The sequence below is a fragment of the Calliphora vicina genome, chromosome 3, assembly GCF_958450345.1.
Source record: "Calliphora vicina chromosome 3, idCalVici1.1, whole genome shotgun sequence".
Taxonomy (NCBI): domain Eukaryota; kingdom Metazoa; phylum Arthropoda; class Insecta; order Diptera; family Calliphoridae; genus Calliphora; species Calliphora vicina.
The window spans coordinates 6,731,790-6,749,561 of record NC_088782.1 but is presented as its reverse complement, the minus strand read 5'-3'; the positions used below and the strand labels follow the sequence as shown (position 1 = coordinate 6,749,561).

At 29.6% G+C, this 17,772-nt stretch overlaps 1 protein-coding gene across 8 annotated transcripts in view; it reads right to left on the bottom strand.

Moving 5' to 3' along the window:
• sif (still life) overlaps window positions 1-17,772 on the bottom strand; it is a 238,008-nt gene that overhangs the window by 190,925 nt on the left and 29,311 nt on the right. The window contains exon 1 of one of the 8 annotated variants that reach the window (XM_065502966.1): window positions 10,989-11,561. The exons of the other annotated variants lie outside the window; for them this stretch is intronic. The gene's annotated coding sequence lies outside the window, so the exon portion shown is untranslated. Of the gene's footprint in view, window positions 1-10,988; window positions 11,562-17,772 lie in introns of those variants that run through there. 8 annotated transcript variants of the gene reach the window in all.

Below are 17,772 nucleotides of genomic sequence, written 5' to 3'. Positions count from 1 at the left end.
AGTTACGCATCGTGTTATGTATATCAATTTTAAAGGACTAAAATAGGACAAAGGTTAGGAAAAAAAAAATAAATTTAATAAAAGCTGATTTCAATGTCTATTTAAGATCTGAAGTATGGATTTATCAGGCCTTTCCCAGAATTTCATTCCGATAGAAAGTAGAATTAATTCCGCATTTTGCTTCTTCAAAAAAATTAAAACGAAAATTTCTTTCGGAATGAAACCACTTTCAATTTTGAAATTGGAATTGATATTTCTTTGTATTTATTTGTTTTTCTAAACATTTTAATCAATTTCTGTACCAAAAACTTCATTTTTGTTTTAATATTAAAAACGTTGTCAAATTAAAATCAGAAATATAGAATTATTAAATATTTTTTTAATTAATAAGTTACACGGAATCTAAAGAACCTAAAACGAAATCGATCGGAATAAAAACTACGGGATTGAAACCATTCCGAACAAAAGGTATATGTTATTTAGCTATGAATAAATTTTTTTTTGGAAATTTTAAAACAAATATATGAGCGAAAGCTTGTTAAACTTCTTGGCTATTTAGCTATTATAAATAATAAGTTTCGCTTTATTCTGAAGACAGAAATCCTTATAATTTTGTCCAAATTGTGCTTGGAATTGGAACCATAGTGGAATGGCTGAATATATCTATATATGTATATATGTAAAAATGAAATGGTCCATGTATGTAATGTCATCACGTGAGAATGGCTGGAGCGATTTGGCTGATTTTTTTTTATTCGATTCGAAATTTTCAGGAGATGGTTTGTAAAGAAAAAAAATTCTAAAATTCCGAGTAAAACTCGGAAATTCTTTTTTTTTGTGAGTCCAGTCAACTGTAATAAAAAAGCTCCCTAAAGTATGCAGAACAAATTTAGATATTTTATTTGCAAATAAATAAGAATAGGCTGGTGTGAGTGGGTTGAAGAAACTTAAAGAACTAACTTTAGTAAATGCTACCGGGCGATCAACTACACCATTTCCAATTGTATTTCAGAAATTTCTAATTATATTTCAGAAAATTCCCATTGAATTTCAGAAATTTCCAATTATATTTCAGAATTTTCCATTTATATTTCAGAATTTTCTAATTATATTTCAGAATATTCCAATTATATTTCAGAAATTTCCATTTATATTTCAGAAATTTCTAATTGTATTTTAGAAATTTCCAAATGTATTTCAGAATTTTCTAATTGTATTTCAGAAATTTCCATTTGTATTTCAGAATTTTTAATTTGTACTTAAAAAGTTTCAAATTGTATTTCAGAATTTTCCAATTGTATTTCAGAAATTTCTATTTGTATTTCAGAAATTTTCTTTTGTATTGCTATTAGAATTTTCTGAAATACAAATGGAAATTTCTGAAATACAATTGGAAAATTCTGAAATATAAATGGAAAATTCTGAAATATAATTGGAAATTTCTGAAATATAATTGGAAATTTCTGAAATACAATTGGAAATGGTGTAGTTTAATATAAATATATAAATTTCCATTATATTCGATGTAAGAGAATTTATCATAAAGAAATCAAACATAAGACCCATTTGGTTAGCTTTTCCAGATTGAGAACGTGTTTATCAATTGAATCGTTTATTTCAAAAACCTGTCAAGCAACAAAAAATCCTAAATTGACTTATTGGGCAACAACTGTTTTGTAAAGCTAAATGCATCGTTTAATGCAAAGTGCTATTTGTAGGAAAATTGTACCTGAAAGTCCCTTTATTATAGATTTGAACTCAGTCAGGATCGTGTGTGTTTAGTTTCCTGATTCATTACAAAGTGTAACAGTGCAAAAAACACACGATCATGACAGTATACTTTCGACTCTACTACCAAAGGGTAGTAAAACCCTATACTCAGTTTGTCCATTTTGGTGACAATTTTTTTTTTATGGGCCCCCAAAGATTCAGAAAATCAGTGGGCCCTCAAAAAATGGTGTCATCAGTTTTTGGCCAACAGCTAATTTACACTTGGTGATACCGCTTAACTTTATATTGCAATAATATAGCTAAGAGTGCGCCAGATAAATTTTGTTAAAAAATTTTCCCCAAAAATAGCTTTTTCGTGCACTTTTTTTTAAAAAAATATAGGAAAAAATTTTTTTTTTTACTTTTTTTAGAATAACTTCCAGGGACTCTTAACCCTCTAACTGGCAAGGCTGCCTTTAGGCGGGGTATGTTAAATGTATGTAATGCTGCTTTATTTGCTTATTTTTGCCGTTATAACGGTAAATATGTGTAAAGCGACAAACAATTTACTTATTGTGATAAACATGAACTTGCACTTGTCTTTTGTTTTTTTTTAATCCAACGATTTTTTTTTTTTTTTTTCAAACAGTAACCTGGTATATTTTTTTCGATCAAATTAAAATTGGCCGGTTAGAGGGTTAATTTTTTACTAACAATATTTAGCAAAGTTGTAGCTACGGTAAAGCTGAATAACTCTGTGACGAATTGAATGAGCTATAAATGAACGAATTATTTAATGGAATAGTTAAAAATTCATAATTCATTTGGTAAGTTTTCGAAAAAATTTGTGACTCACAATTCTTTACACATAAATAGGTTTAACAGAACACATATTACTGAAAGAATTTCGGTGAGTAAAATCGTATATGCTTCAGTTAAAACTGGGTTTTGGATCTGATTGAATCTTATGAATCTACGAATAATATTAAATATCCTAGTCACCCTACATAGTAATTCTGAAATATTCGAGCAATTCTGAAAAATTACGACACTTTCAAAAGTATTATAACGTTTATGGACAATAAGACAGAAAGATGTCTTTAATGTTTAAGAAAAATGTATAAAAATTTCAAAATGAAGTTTTGAAAGTCTATGAAGAAAAAAATTACCTTTTTTGGTCGCAGGTGGGAAGGGGTAAACGTTATCCTAGGTGGTCAAAAATTCATATCGAAGCATTTTGGCATCTAAAAAAAGGTAAAAATAGTATTGCGTTATAAAATTTCCCAAAAAAAATAACAGTTTTTGTTGCATTTTCTTTTTCAAGTGACCTGAGACTCATATTGATTGCAGAAATTTGCAATAACTCGAATATACTGATTTCGATTCCGGTATTTGTAGGGAATGAAAGGAATATTCAATAATAAAATGGCTAAGAAAAACGAAAAAATCAAATGTATTTTTTTTAAATTCATTTGTTAATGTATAATATACAAAATTATTGAAAATCAAATTTAAATTTGTCATCAGTAGTGCCCACTTTGAGACATCTTGACATTTTTATTGCTTACATTTCTGAACTTTTGGCTTATGATTTGTATAATTAACATTGTTTACATTATATTTACCTACATTTGATTATACATGCATTTATTGAAATAAACTGTTTTGCATGATGGATTAAAGTAAATATCAAATATTTCGTAATTAATGAGAAAATTGTTCGTGAACATTTCGCGAACATTTTTATAGTTTATAGAAGAGTTACAGGCTAACAAATTTCCAATATTCTTATTCATGAATGAAATATCGAAAGGTTTTATCCCTTGATTTACATAAACTAATATGGACCAAAATTGTGGCACAAACATGATAATGTCTAGCAATTACTCAATAACATACTTTTCAATGACTGCTACATACCAAGTGCATTACTAAGAAGTAGGCGTATTTATTATCTGTTATTTAGCTACTTATTTTCTAGTCATTAGCATGAACACATTTTGTTTACATTATACTGATAACAGCTTCCGTGAGATGTAATTATCAGTGAGTTATTTAAGTAATTACTTGTAACTAGTTTAAGTAATATTAAAGTAAGCACGGTTGTGGTAAGTACTTGCTTTGAATGACATCATTGTGTTAAAATAATGAGTTAAATTGCTATTGTATATATATTTTTTTGTTTTTGCTGGGTTAATGAAATGTGAGAGAAATATTTCTTTTGCAAAAATTGTATTGATATCGTGATTTTTAATTGCAAATGGACAGAACTTCGAAATAATTAATTAAATTTGAGCATAATTTATTAAATTCTTAACTTTAGCTTCTTTCAAATGCATTAATTTGAATAGAATTCAGGAATAGTGGAAGTTTTTAATAGTATTAATTAATATTAACAAAATTCATTCAAACATTTCAAGAATTGCATTAAAGAAAAATCTAATGATTTAATAAGTAAATAATCCACAGAAATAAGTTCAGAACAATTCATCAATTGAATCGTTTATTTCAAAAACCAGTCAAGCAACAAATTGCAACAAAATAGATATTTTTTCCTATTAAAGTTATCCATTTGTGTAACTGTTTGATAAACATAAGACATTATTTAACCTATAGTTAAAAAATAATAATAAGTTTGCATTTGACTGGTTTCTGAAACAAACAACAATCACTATTGTAAATTTCATACGAAATATTCTAATTTTATTAGGAACTTCAAAAGTAAAATGACAAATGAACCTTTTGAAGATTTTAACATCATATTCAGATATACAAAATTGTTCTGAAATAACTGTTCGTCATCATCAGGGAAACCGGAAATATGCTCTAAAAAAATAGTTTTAGGCGCTTTAAATATGCAGTAAAAACTTTAAAATATGCTCTTAAAATTTAAAAAATATGCTCTTAAAAAAACTAACTTTTACATAATTTTTAACCAAAAAAAAATTTACTTAAATTTTCAAATAAAAATCGTTGTCTATTGGATCTGAAAACATTTTTATACATAGAAAATGTTCTTTCGATATCAACTGATGTTACAGGAGCAAATTTAAAAGACAATATTTCTTTAACACTTAGAACGGTTAAGTTTGAATTAGAACTAAAATTTGATATTTAGATGGAGCTATTATTAATCTTATTTACCCTTCACCTAATTATACTTCAAAATAAAAAATTTTAATATTTTTAGGTGAACAAAAATTTTTTTTTTCAGTTTTTTAATTTTTTGGAAAAAATTTTTTTTTTTTTAGGTGAACATTTTTTTGGGATAAAAAAATTGTTCGAATTGTTATTTTAAAATTTAAAAAATAAATTTCTGTTTTTTAAATTTTTTTTTTTGGTGAAAAGCCATCTATATTTTTCAATTTTGAATTTTAAACAAAGGAAGTAAAAACCTGTAACACAACAGCGAAAAATAAGTAAGACAAAATTTGTTTTTGATAAACTCAAAATATGCTATTAAACAGTAAAATATGCTCTAAAAACGCAAAGTATGACATAAATATGCTCTTAAAACAAATATATGCAAAAATATGTATTTAAGGGTAAAATATGCAAAAATATACACTAACAAATCGATGCCAAAATTCTTAAATAGTTCTGAAACGTGTAAATATCTTATCCATGTGCTCATCAGACTCAGCAGAAAAAACATGCATTTGCATATTTTGGTTTCCCTGGTCATCATACACTCGTTGTACAGTGTATTCTGCTTCCGTTGTAGGCCATTGAAAAATATTCCCATAAAACTCTTCATATACAACCAAGCTTGTAAATCTTTTATTTTTTCACATTTATTGAGACCAACAACATTTATAAAAAAAAACAGATTAGGGCCTAGTAAGGTCAGTAAAGCGCTGTCACTTGACTTCTTTCTGCACTAAATACGGATTTCTCGGCTTTGCTTCACCATATTGAACGATGCATTTACCTTTACATAACAGTAATCGTCCAATAACTCAATTTTGGATTTTTTGTTGCTTGACTGGTTTTTGTAATAAACGATTCAAGTCTTAACATTTAAAAATAATTTCTTAAATAGTAAACAGAGAAAACAGATTCGTAGTAGCAACAGAATTGTTTGTCAATCGAATGATTCTGTCTTAGTGACCGAATTTTACAGTTGTGGCTACGACATTTTAGTTGGGTTAACAAAAGTTTGGTGGCTTTAACCGAAATTCTTCTTGATTTGGATTTCGGTTGCTAGAACCGAAAAATTCTGTGTGTGCAATCGAATCGATTGGCAACAAATTCGGTTGCTACTACAAAGCTGTTTTCTCTGTGTATGAATTTTTTGTTGTTAAATAAAATCTAGAAGGCTTGAGTAAACTTGAAATGCGGGATTCACAATCGATGGCGAATCTTTTGAACTCGGTTTTTGTCTTTAATAACTTTATTTTATTTATTCTCACTTTTGTTGTTTGCTTCGAAAATGCTGAATTTTGTACCAACGAATCTTCCAATGCAGGAGTTTTGCTTTAATTCATTAATTCGAAAATAAGTTCCGCCGAAGCACACCTATTACTCACCAAAGCTTATAATGAATGTATTTCATGGGTTTCAACGTGAGAGAGATGGTTTGTAGGGTTCAGACACGGAAGACAAAGATCGCAAAAAAAGTTTAAAGACCAAGAATTGGAGGAATTACTCCATGAAAATTGCTGTAAAACTCAATAAGAGCTTGCAAAATCACTGGGTGTTACTCAAGCAGCAATTTCAAAACATTTGCAAGCAGCAGGATTCATCCAAAAGCAGGGAAATTAGGTACCATACGAATTGAAGCCGACAGACCTTGATAGACGATTTTGCATGTCCGAAATTATGCTTGACGTACGAGATCGTATGTGAAGCCTGGCCAACCAGTCGAATCGACTCCAAAGCCAAATATCCATGGCGCTAAGGTAATTCTCTGTATTTGGTGAGTGCAAAAACGTCCTATCTATTATGAGCTGCAGAAATCCTATTTATTATTAGCTGCAGAAATCTGACCAGGAACCTGTACAAAATGCAACTGATTCGTTTCAAGCGAACATTGGCCGAAAAACGCCAAGAATATGACAACACTCAATCACATGCTGCAATACCTGTTAAAAAGTATCTAGGATGAAGCGGTTGGGAAGTTTTATAAACCAGACCGTTCCCCCACCGACTACTATTTGTTTCGATCGATGCAGAACTGTCTCTCTGGGATACGCTTGACCTTAGAACACAGTGTTCGAAATTGGCTTGATTCGTTCTTGGCCTCAAAAGATGAGCAGTTCTTTTGGCTCGTAATCCATATGTTGCAAGAAAGATGGGAAAAGGTCATAGCTAACAAGGTCGAATACTTAGAATAAATTTATGTTGTACAAGTGTTTCAAAATAAAATCTAAAAATTTTAAAAAATCCACCCTTTTTAAGTCATACCCCAATATTTTTTTGATTTTCTCATATTCATATTGTTTAAGGGATATTCCTCCAAACAATTTGTTCCAAAATTAAGAACTCGTCATTTTGAAATATTTGGTACAGCAGTTTAAAAGTTGTGTTTATAAATATTTAGGAACATTTATAATTGGCCTCACAATATATGTGCATTTGGTGTTTTTTTGTATGGTTTTACTGCTTAAGAAATACTTTGCTTCAAAGAGCTTAGTGTTTTGAGGCATTATAATGCTGTAAAATTGTGTGAAATTTAATGGAGCATAGTTTTAAAACATATTAGAAACAAAGTAGTATCAATTTTCTAATGAATACAGGTCATAAATAAACAATGTACATATTTATTAATGAAACTAAATGTTTGATTAATTTGCCTGGGAAATAATTTTCCATATTGATGAAGCTTAAACATAAACAAATTTAAATTCAAATAAATATTAAAATTTGTATATAAAATGTTTGCTGCAGTCATATTGAGGATTTATTGACATTTCATTTGTAACGTTTTAGTTTTACTCAGTATAAAAAGTTATTAATTATGCACTACATTCACACAGAAATAAAAAATGCAATGTGCAACATGACGTATGTGGATTTTTATTTGTCATTTATGTAGTTTAGTTTAGTACTTCACTAAGGCGTATGATTAATGTGAGATTTTTCAAACAAATTGTGTGTACATATGAACATATGTATGTATATTTAAGGAACAATTTACTTTTAGGTGTAATGTTGACACTTACAAGCGTGCAGTTATTTATAAAATAAACAATAAATTTTTGTTACAAGCATTTTGTCAACGACACTCATACGCCTTTTTGTTACAGAGAGAGAAAAATAATAAAAGGAAGAGAACAAAAAAAAAAAAAGAAATACAACAACATTCATTCACTCATCAACTCATCTTACACTTGTAACAAAAAGACAAGAACAACAACAGCAATAAAAACAAAAACACACTTGTAATTTTCACTTTTTTTTCCTTTTTTTTGGGAACATGTGTGTAGTAAGTAGTTGTGTTGTATGTTTATATGTATGTATGGAAGTAGTAATGAGTGAGTTGCAGTGTGCAGTATATTTTGGTAAATAAATGAAAGACAAAAGAAGAAACAACATGTATAAAACAAATAAAACAAATATCACCAGCATCATCGTTGTCAACATCATCAGAAGCAGCTTCAGCATCATCCTCATCATCATCATCATCTGTAGAAGTAAGTTATGACATCCTTTTTGAGAATTACTGCATACACACATACAGACATGCAGTTTGTGTACCTTGGCAAACACACTCACTCACTTACAAACACACACTACTACTCATATACACTTCCCAGCTGTTCTAGGAGACAGCACCGAACTAGTGATTTTACCCATCATTTAGGGTGGGAACTAGTTACTACAATAGCTACGTGCATGTCCTAAGCAAGATGTCAATTGTTCCATTTTGATTACAATGAGACTGTCTGAGGTCTACATTAGTCAAGGTTAAATAGCGTCAGTTACCTTACTAGCTTTCAAACTGGTTACTTAATCAGCTACATAACTAATTATTTTAACCAAGAGTGCCTCAAGGCTGCTTTACAAGTCACCAATTAGCTCAAAAAGTAATTGTAATTTTGTTTTTTTAAATTTAATGGTGTCTTAAGCTACAGATTTATTAACATTTCCCTCAAAGGTGAAATGCCTTATGACTTTTATTTTTTGTTCTGTCAGCTGTTTTGTGAGTGATGTTAATTTTAGCATTTCCAATTTTGTGTGTCATTTTTTTCTGTTTTTAAATCAAAGTTTTACTAACTTTTAGTTGCCCGTTAGATTCGAAATATTTTTTTGTTGAATTTATAAATGTTAAACAATTAACAAAAGTGTGTTCAGAACGCAAAAACTAAGGGTTGCCTTAGGGCACTGTTGCGGATTGCGGCTAAATTTATCGGCGTGTTATATAACAAAATTATAGGAATGGTAGATAGAGACGGCTGACGGATGACTCATGGTCAGTTGGTACTCCACAAGAAGATCCACAGCCAGCCCGTTCAAAAGTGGTCAAAAAAGCACAACATACAGTTAATGATTATATCGACCACTTTCCAATCTGGCTAGGGAAAAAATATGGTGCAAACTATGCAAAAATTCGCAAACACAGTGTGTTTGCTCAAAATGCGATCTTCATTTATGCAGCTCAAATTCCAAAAATTGTTTTTATGAGTATCATCGTAAAAATTTTCTTACTTTTTGTATCTTTTTAATAAGTTTTTCAATAAAATCGCATCATAATTAATGTTTACATCTTATTGTGCCCTGATGCACTCTTCACCTTTTTGCACCTGGTTCCTAAACTTAATTTGCAAACTAGTTTCTGATGGCTGTTCTGAGTTTATTGGATCATAATTACCCTAAAAAAATTATTCCACAATTTTTTTAACTTTTTAAAGTTTGCGGCTTAGAGGGTTAATATGTGCGGTTGCTAATTGGCCTCAAATAATCAGCTAAAAAGACATATCATAGACAGTCTAATAAAGGATTGCTTGTAAACAAACCTTCCTCTGACAACTCTCCAATAGATTGCTTCTGGTGGCTAAAATAACTACTTTCTAGAATGCAATACAAAATATACAATTAAAGTGACTTCTCTATTGGTTACTAAGAGACACTAAAGTGACTATTGTCTATGTTACATCCCAGCAGTTCTAGGAGACAGTACCGAACTAGTGATTTTACCCATCATTTAGGGTGGGAACTAGATACATCAATAGCTACGTGGCTAGTTATTTTAATACATGCATGTCCTAAGCAGGGGGTCAATTGATCCTTTTTGATTACAATGGGACTGTGTAATAGCTGGCCCAAAGTAGGCAACGTATTGGATTCACATACTGGTTACATAGCGTCAGTTACCTTACTAGCTTTGTAACTGGTTACTTGATCAGCTACGTGAATAGTTAATTTAACACGTGCATGTCCTAAGCAGGGGGTCAATTGACCCTTATTGATTTGAATTAGACTGTGGGTCAAATAAAGTGCAGTACAAAAAAAGTTTGAAGTAACTTCACCATAGGTTACTAAGAGACACTAAAGTGACTATTGACGTCATGCTATGTTACATGGGATATCAGGATACTTAAGCAAAAAAAAGAGTAAAAATAAACTGTATGAGAATTATATCAAAACAATTTGTATAAAACAAGTTTGTTTCAATTACTCACAAAACGTTTAAAATTACTACACTCTAGATTACTTAGAGACACTTAAGTGACAATTAACTTTATGCTTTTTTACTTGGGATGTGTAAGGTAACCAATTGTCTTATCTGTGCACTACAGAGAGCGCATACGTGTCAAATGATCCAAAGTATATAAATTGGAGTCAGCCAAGTGATAGGACAATTACTGTTTTTAAGGGCTACATTGACTACTTGCTTAACTGCTGGGTTGTCACAGGACTGTTTTATTGTAAGCAATAAAACATCATTAATGCTTTCAAAGAAATTTTGAAAAAGTATTTATCAGAGATGCAGAGAGCACACAATTAGTTAAACACTTTTTGGGGTATGTAGTAGTATTTTGGACTTAATCTGAAAATTGCTAATAAATGTCCAAAAATAACCAATGATGCTGGTTATGATGATGATGATGAAGATGTTGTCGTTGTTGTTGCTGTTAACACATCAAAGATTAATTGATTTTCCACTCACATACACAAACAAATCTTACACACTGAGAGGGACAAACAAATACACAGATTTTTCTTAATATTGATGACAGGGGAATTTCCACAAAAGAATTTAATATTTAAAAAGTAATTTAAGCATAAATAAGTAAATTTTTAATAAAGAACATGAACAATATTTAAAGACATACTCATTAAAAAGCACTGTTGAAGTAGTAGATTTCTGGCGTTTGGTTTGGTTTAGTTTAGTTTAGTTTGCCTGTTTTGCGATGCAGTAATAATGCAGTATTTTTTTTTTTTAATTGTCTTGTCTTTATCTATTATATTTTTGTGTTTTAATTTATTTATTATTTCTGCAGTGAGCTGAGGTAGTTGTAATTGAAATTCTATTTTTATTGTATGACATATTTAACTATTATTTTTATTTCTTTTTTTTCTGGTTTCTTGGCTTGTGATTGCTTGCACTTTATGGGTTTTATTTAACAAAAAATATATAGGTTGCACATTTTCAACATCATCATTTCCTTGTTTTTTTTTTCTTTTCTTTTCTTTTTGTGTTTTATTACTCGTTTGCTTGCTTTCGTTCTTTCTTAATATTTTATTATTTTTTTTTTTACAATATTTTTTTTGTTTATGCCACTCCCGCCTCGACTACAACTGCGCTTTCCGTAGGAAGATTTGCAGGTTACTCGCAAATAAGCTTCACATATTCAGTAGTTTGTTGTCACTGATGTAAACATTCAAAAAAGAGTCGAAAAAACACTTTCTAACGAGCAGATAATATTACAAAATGACCGCATGAGTGCTGGCACAACACTAGGCTTGTAATGCCAGTGACAGTATTGTTCTTGCAGCACACACAACACAAAAAAAAAGAAAGTTAAATGAAAACTAGAAATGTATGACAAAATATGAAAAAATTCTCAGAGCTTTTTTTTTTGAAACCTACATACATATATATAAAACAGAGTTGTAGTTTTCCTTTTCCAGCACAAGCTTTTCTTTTTTGTATGCACTTGCTGGCCCCACAAGAAACGAGTACAATTTATTTAAACTTGTAATTTTTAATTAGCAAAGAAAAAAAAAAAATTTAATTTAAATAGCAAAAGTATTATTTTATTTAAATGTTAATTCAAACATTAGAATTAAGCAAAGAAAAACTTTCTTCAAAAGCTTTTTATGCTACCTTGCAAATGTGTGCCAAAGCCTGCGCTTTTTATACTACACCATCAACAACCATAAACTGTAAGAGTAAGTGAGTAAAATAACAACACGGAGAGAAAGCTTTCGTAAATATTTAGTAGAGCACTAAAAACGAGGAGTTGTCGTGTTTTTTTTTTTTTTTTGCTTGTTTGTTTTGTTTGTATTGGAACGACTACCTTTGGTTTATTTTATGTGTCACTGTAACAGTGGAATTTATTGCACCTAATCAATTGTGCTGTTTAAGTAGTTCAGAAAAAAAAAACAACAATGACATCGCTTAAATCTCATCGTCGTCGTCATCATCATCATCATCATCATCATCGTTGTCGTAGTCGTCTTCTTTTTCAAAACATTTTTCCTCTTCTCTCGTTTCCACATCGTTGCATTTTCAGTGCTTAATTTTTCGTGTATTTTTATTTATTTTTTATTCAAACATTTTATTGAATTAATTCGAGTGTATGTTCGTTCGTTCTTCTTTTTTAATTTTTAATCCATATGGCTTGAATGGATAACGTACATTTAGCACTATGCAGAACGTGCATTTGGGTAGATTGGGAATACAGTCTTTAATGTATGGTGTGGGAGTGTTTGTGTTTCAGTTTAATGAATTTTAGGGTTTTCGAAGACAACAATAAGCACCAAAGCCCCAAAAATTCAAGCACTTGAACATTTTGTTGGAATTTGACTTGAATGCAAATGTAATTGTGTTTTAAACTTGAAAAATATTTGAAAAATTAAATATTGTTCAAACAAAAAACATATGTATGGCTTGAATTATGTTTCCTTTTTGCTGGAAAATGTTATTGAAATAACTCAAGGCTTGAATTACACTTGCCTTCTACTTGAATTCCAGTAAAAATGCTTATTGGTTATAGAAAATATTGAAAATATGTTCGATTTATATTTTAAATAACTTAAACATTACATTCACACAACTTTATTTTACGTTTCATTAAAGCGTTTAAGCAAATTTTAGTTTATCTAATGAAATTTTATATTTTACCATTATTTAATTCGTTTAATTCATATTAACTACTTCCCCAGAACCAGTTCTAAATGCAGTCTTTTTGAAATTCGTTTCAAGATGGCGTATTTTCATGTATTTTTCGAAATGGGCCTTATATGGGAGCTATAACCAATTATGGACCGATCACCATGAAATTAGATTGTTGGATTTTATGTGTATACCAACATTTTTTTGAGATTAATGACCGATAAAGTTAAATTTCGGGAAGACATTTGTATGAGGGCTAGGTGAAATAATGGACCGATTTCAGCCAGTTTCATTAGGCTTCGTCCATGAGCCGAACAAATTATATGAGTCAAATTTGATCGAAATATGTTTAAAATTACGACCTGTACTTTGCATTCTTATACCCCACTATTTTTTTGTAGGGTATAAATATGCAGGAGTTCTCATATAGCAATTCTGTTTAATTGCAGTCCATAGAGTTCCGAAATGCTTATAGTTTTTATACCCTTCACCATGAGTGGCAAGGGTATATATAAGTTTGTCATTCCGTTTGTAATTTCCACATTTTTCATTTGCGACCCCATAAAGTATATATATTCTGGATCGTTGTAGATAGCGGAATTAATATAGCCATGTCCGTCTGTCCGTCTGTCCGTCTGTGTGTGTGTTGAAATCAACTTTCCGAAGCCCCCAAATAACTTACATTCACGATTCATACATCAATATCTCCGAAATTCACAAATGGCTGAGATATAGGGAAAAACCTAGGACAACCTCGATTTTTGACCTATTTTTGACCTATATCTGGATTACTAAGTCATTAATATAGACAATATGGATATCTAATGATAGATATTTCAAAGACCTTTGCAACGACGTATATAAGGCCATAGTAAGTTGGACATACAATAAGTCAAAATCGGAAAAAAATATTTTTTAACCCGAATTTTTTTTTCATCAAAAATTTTTTTTTTGTCATAAATTCTTTTTCCAAAAAAATTAATTAAAGAAATTTTGAAAAAACTTTTTTTAAAAAAAATTAAAAAACAATTTGGAAAAATAAAAATTTTTTAAAAAAAAATTTTGATTTTGTTTAAATAAAAATATTTTTAAGTATAATTTGGTGAATACTTGTTCTTGATCACTTCGTTTAGTACTTTTTTATTAGTAAATGTAGTGAAAACTTCAAAACATCTCCCAAGTTAGATAAACGAACCAATACTACTCTTTTACAAATACTATAGATTCTTTAATCAGATTTTTTCTCTAAACTAAAATTTACAACCCAACGGTTTAGTTAAATTGTCAACTGGCCAAGTTTTAGCTTTTAGTTGTTGAATAATATTTAGTTTACTGTATTATTTTTAGCGCCACCAGAATATTATTTTCATTTCAGTTAATTGGATTTGATTTACATAGTTAACTAATGCAAAACTAAAGCAAAATACTGCATGTTTATACAAGTTCTTGCAAATTTATTTATGCTTACTTTGAAACTATTAGTAAACATTAAATAGTATTTAAAGAATTCGTATAAAGTCTGTGAGGTAAGTAAGTAAATAGCTTTTATTCGATTTAAATCAAATAGTGTATTAAATCATCTAAATGAGTTTAGATGATAAACATTTCAAATTTGCAATGTTTTCGAGATGTGATTAAATATAAAAAAATGACGTTAGTAATAAACAAGTAAGAAGGTAATTTCTGTCAAAACCGACCATATAATACCCTACATTAGGGAGCTAGTACTAACCCTTAAGTGCAAGATTTTTACTTTTATTTTTCTATAAAGTATCAAATATTTATTTGATTTTTATTTATTACTAGTTGACCGCACCGGCTTCGCCATGTAGCTATTTACTAATGTTAGTTCTTCAAGTTTCTCCAACCCACATACACCTGCCTTTTCTTATTTATTTGCAAATAAAATATCTAAATTTGTACTGCATACTTTAGGGGGATTTTTTTTTATTACAGTTGACTGGACTAAAAAAAAAATTTCCGAGTTTTACCCGGAATTTTTTAATTTTTTTCCTTACAAACCATCTCCTGAAAATTTCAAATCGAATAAAAAAAAATCAACCAAATCGCTCAAGCTGTTCTCACGTGATTGTATTACATACATGGACCATTTCATTTTTAAATATATAGATATTTCCTATAGCTTTAATTTTGTTGAAGAAGAATCTGAATTACTATCAAGCATATATTCGTCTAAAATTAAGTGGAACTGGAATGTAGACAATTGGCAACAATATGCATTTAAAGGCTAATCATGGACCGATTTTTATTAAATGTAGATACATGATTTCCGAAGATTCAAAACTTATTTGTGTTGAATTTTATATGGATATCTATGTCAAAGCGATTTTCGGAAATGGATCTTGTATGGAAGCCAATTATGGACCGAAGGCCACTTTGGTGGTGTCGGGTAGAAATACATGAAAAATAGGAATGGAAGTTGCTTTTGAAGATCCAAAACATACGATGCGTAAGAATTTCATCTCTTTTTTTTTGGATTTAAAGAACTTTTAAGAACAGTCGCTGTTTTACATATTAATCATAGGGTAGGTACATATATGTATATAAATTAGTCATTCAGTTTTTAATTTCTGCAATAAAGATTAATTTGCAACCCTATAGAGTGCATATCGTTACCTTAATATAGAAAGACCCTAACCCGGCTCGGTTGCTATTTAAAATCGGCCCACAAACGGCTGATATATAAGGAAAAAACCAGGACAACCTTGATTTTTCGCCTATTTTTTATCTATATCTGGATTACTAAGTCAGTTATATAGACAATAATGATAGATATTTCAAAGTCCATTGCAACGATGTATGTATGGATGTATATGGTTATAGACCTAGAATGGGTCAAAATCGGGGAAAATATTTTTTAACCCCAATATTTTTTTAACAAAAAAATTTTTTTGTCATAATTTTTTTTTCAATAATAAAATTAAAATTAAAAAAAATTTGGAAAACAATTTCGAAATTTTTTTTTTTAAATTTTGAAATTTTTTTTTTAAATTTTGTATTTTAAAATATAATTCGATTTAACGATATCCGTTCAATACTATCAAGTGAAATCAACTTTCTAAAGACTCCAGATAACATTCGAAGCTCTACTGAAAATCATTGAAATAGGTCAACTATGGCTGAACTATGTAGAAATAAGTTTGTCTCTGTTCAAAAGCTAAACTGCTGGAACATTTCATGTTGTAGCTTTATGCTAGGTTTTGGTTTTAACAACAATGAAGTGTATTATACTAAGATTTGGTGTCATAACATTTAAAACCAATTTTTTACCAAAATTTTCTGGAAACGGCTTGTCATGATGTTTGTTTACATTTTGAAGAAAATCGAAGACTGAAAAAACTAGCGAAAGTTGTTGACGTTGCTAGAAAATAAGGTCGCCTGTGGAAAATTCGTTTAAGGGTCGGAAAAAATTGTTAACTGAGATTTTATTAACATTGTTGAAAGATCCTCCTCCTGTTCAAACGTGTCCCCGTGACCCCCTCTCCCCTGCTATTTCAAGGAAATTCAAATGTTAGAAGACAGTTTATTAGAAGTATTTACAATCTACAAATAATTTTTAAAATATGAGCTTATGACTTTTTTTCAAAAACTTTTTTGACTTTTTGCAAAATGGGCCCTTTTTTAATTTTTTTTGCTCAAAAGAAAGCTTAGGTCTATTCCTTTATGATCTTTTTGGTCTCGTAGTGGTATTCGAGTGGGATATATATGAAAATAAACGTTTTAACTCAAAAATTGTATGTCTTGAGCTACAAAATATTTTTTTTGATAGATATCCCACTTGCATCCCTAAGCGACTAAGCGACTAAAAAGGTCTTCAAGGAAAAGACCTAAGCTTCTTTTGAGCAAAAAAAAAATGGCCCATTTTGAAAAAAAATAGCTTGTTTTGAGTTACAAAATATTTATTTTGATAGATATAGAACTCGCATCATATTAAGCGACCAAATAGGTCTTCAAGGAAAATATCTAAGCTTTCTTCTAAGAAAAAAGGGCCCATTTTGAAAAAAAAAAGTCAAAAAAGTTTTTGATTTTGGAAATTTTTTTTTTTGGAGATTTCAATCAGGAAGCAGTTTCCTCGCTTTGACTGTAAACTATAATAACATGAATATAAATTTTAATTGTTCAATTGTTGTACGTTGTATGATATAACTATTGTTGTTGTGAATACAAATTTCGCCATGTCGTAAGTTTTCCTTGTCAAACGTTGAAAATGTGAAAAGTCTATTAATATGTAAAATTAATAATGCAAGAGAAAAATAGCAAACTAATGTCTGCATTGTTTAAAAAATGCAAACAATTGACAAATATTTTAAGCAAATTATCGTTTTTCATAAATTAAATCAATCAATTGATTGCAGTATTACAGTTTGGTTGTCATTTTGAACTAAAATAAGCTAATTTTTATGTTTATGTATGGATATGAACTTTTGGTAACACTTAAAATTTCATACAACATTTGAAAAACAAAAATGTTGTAGGGGTTGTACAAAACATTTACATAGAAATTATCAATAACATTTGTACAACTGTTGTAAATTCAAACGACTTGTAACTCATACAACGTCAGTTGTGAATTGAAAAATTGTATTATTTTTTATCATAAACTAAGAGATTAGTTACACTGTGCTACAAAATGACACTTTTTGTCAGAACTTGAAAAGCGACCTAATTGGAGTTGTAGGCCTAGGTGAGGACATACTAAAACCGTTTTCAAAGATTTTGAAACACCCTCAAAATTTTGAGATATTTTGAAAAAACTG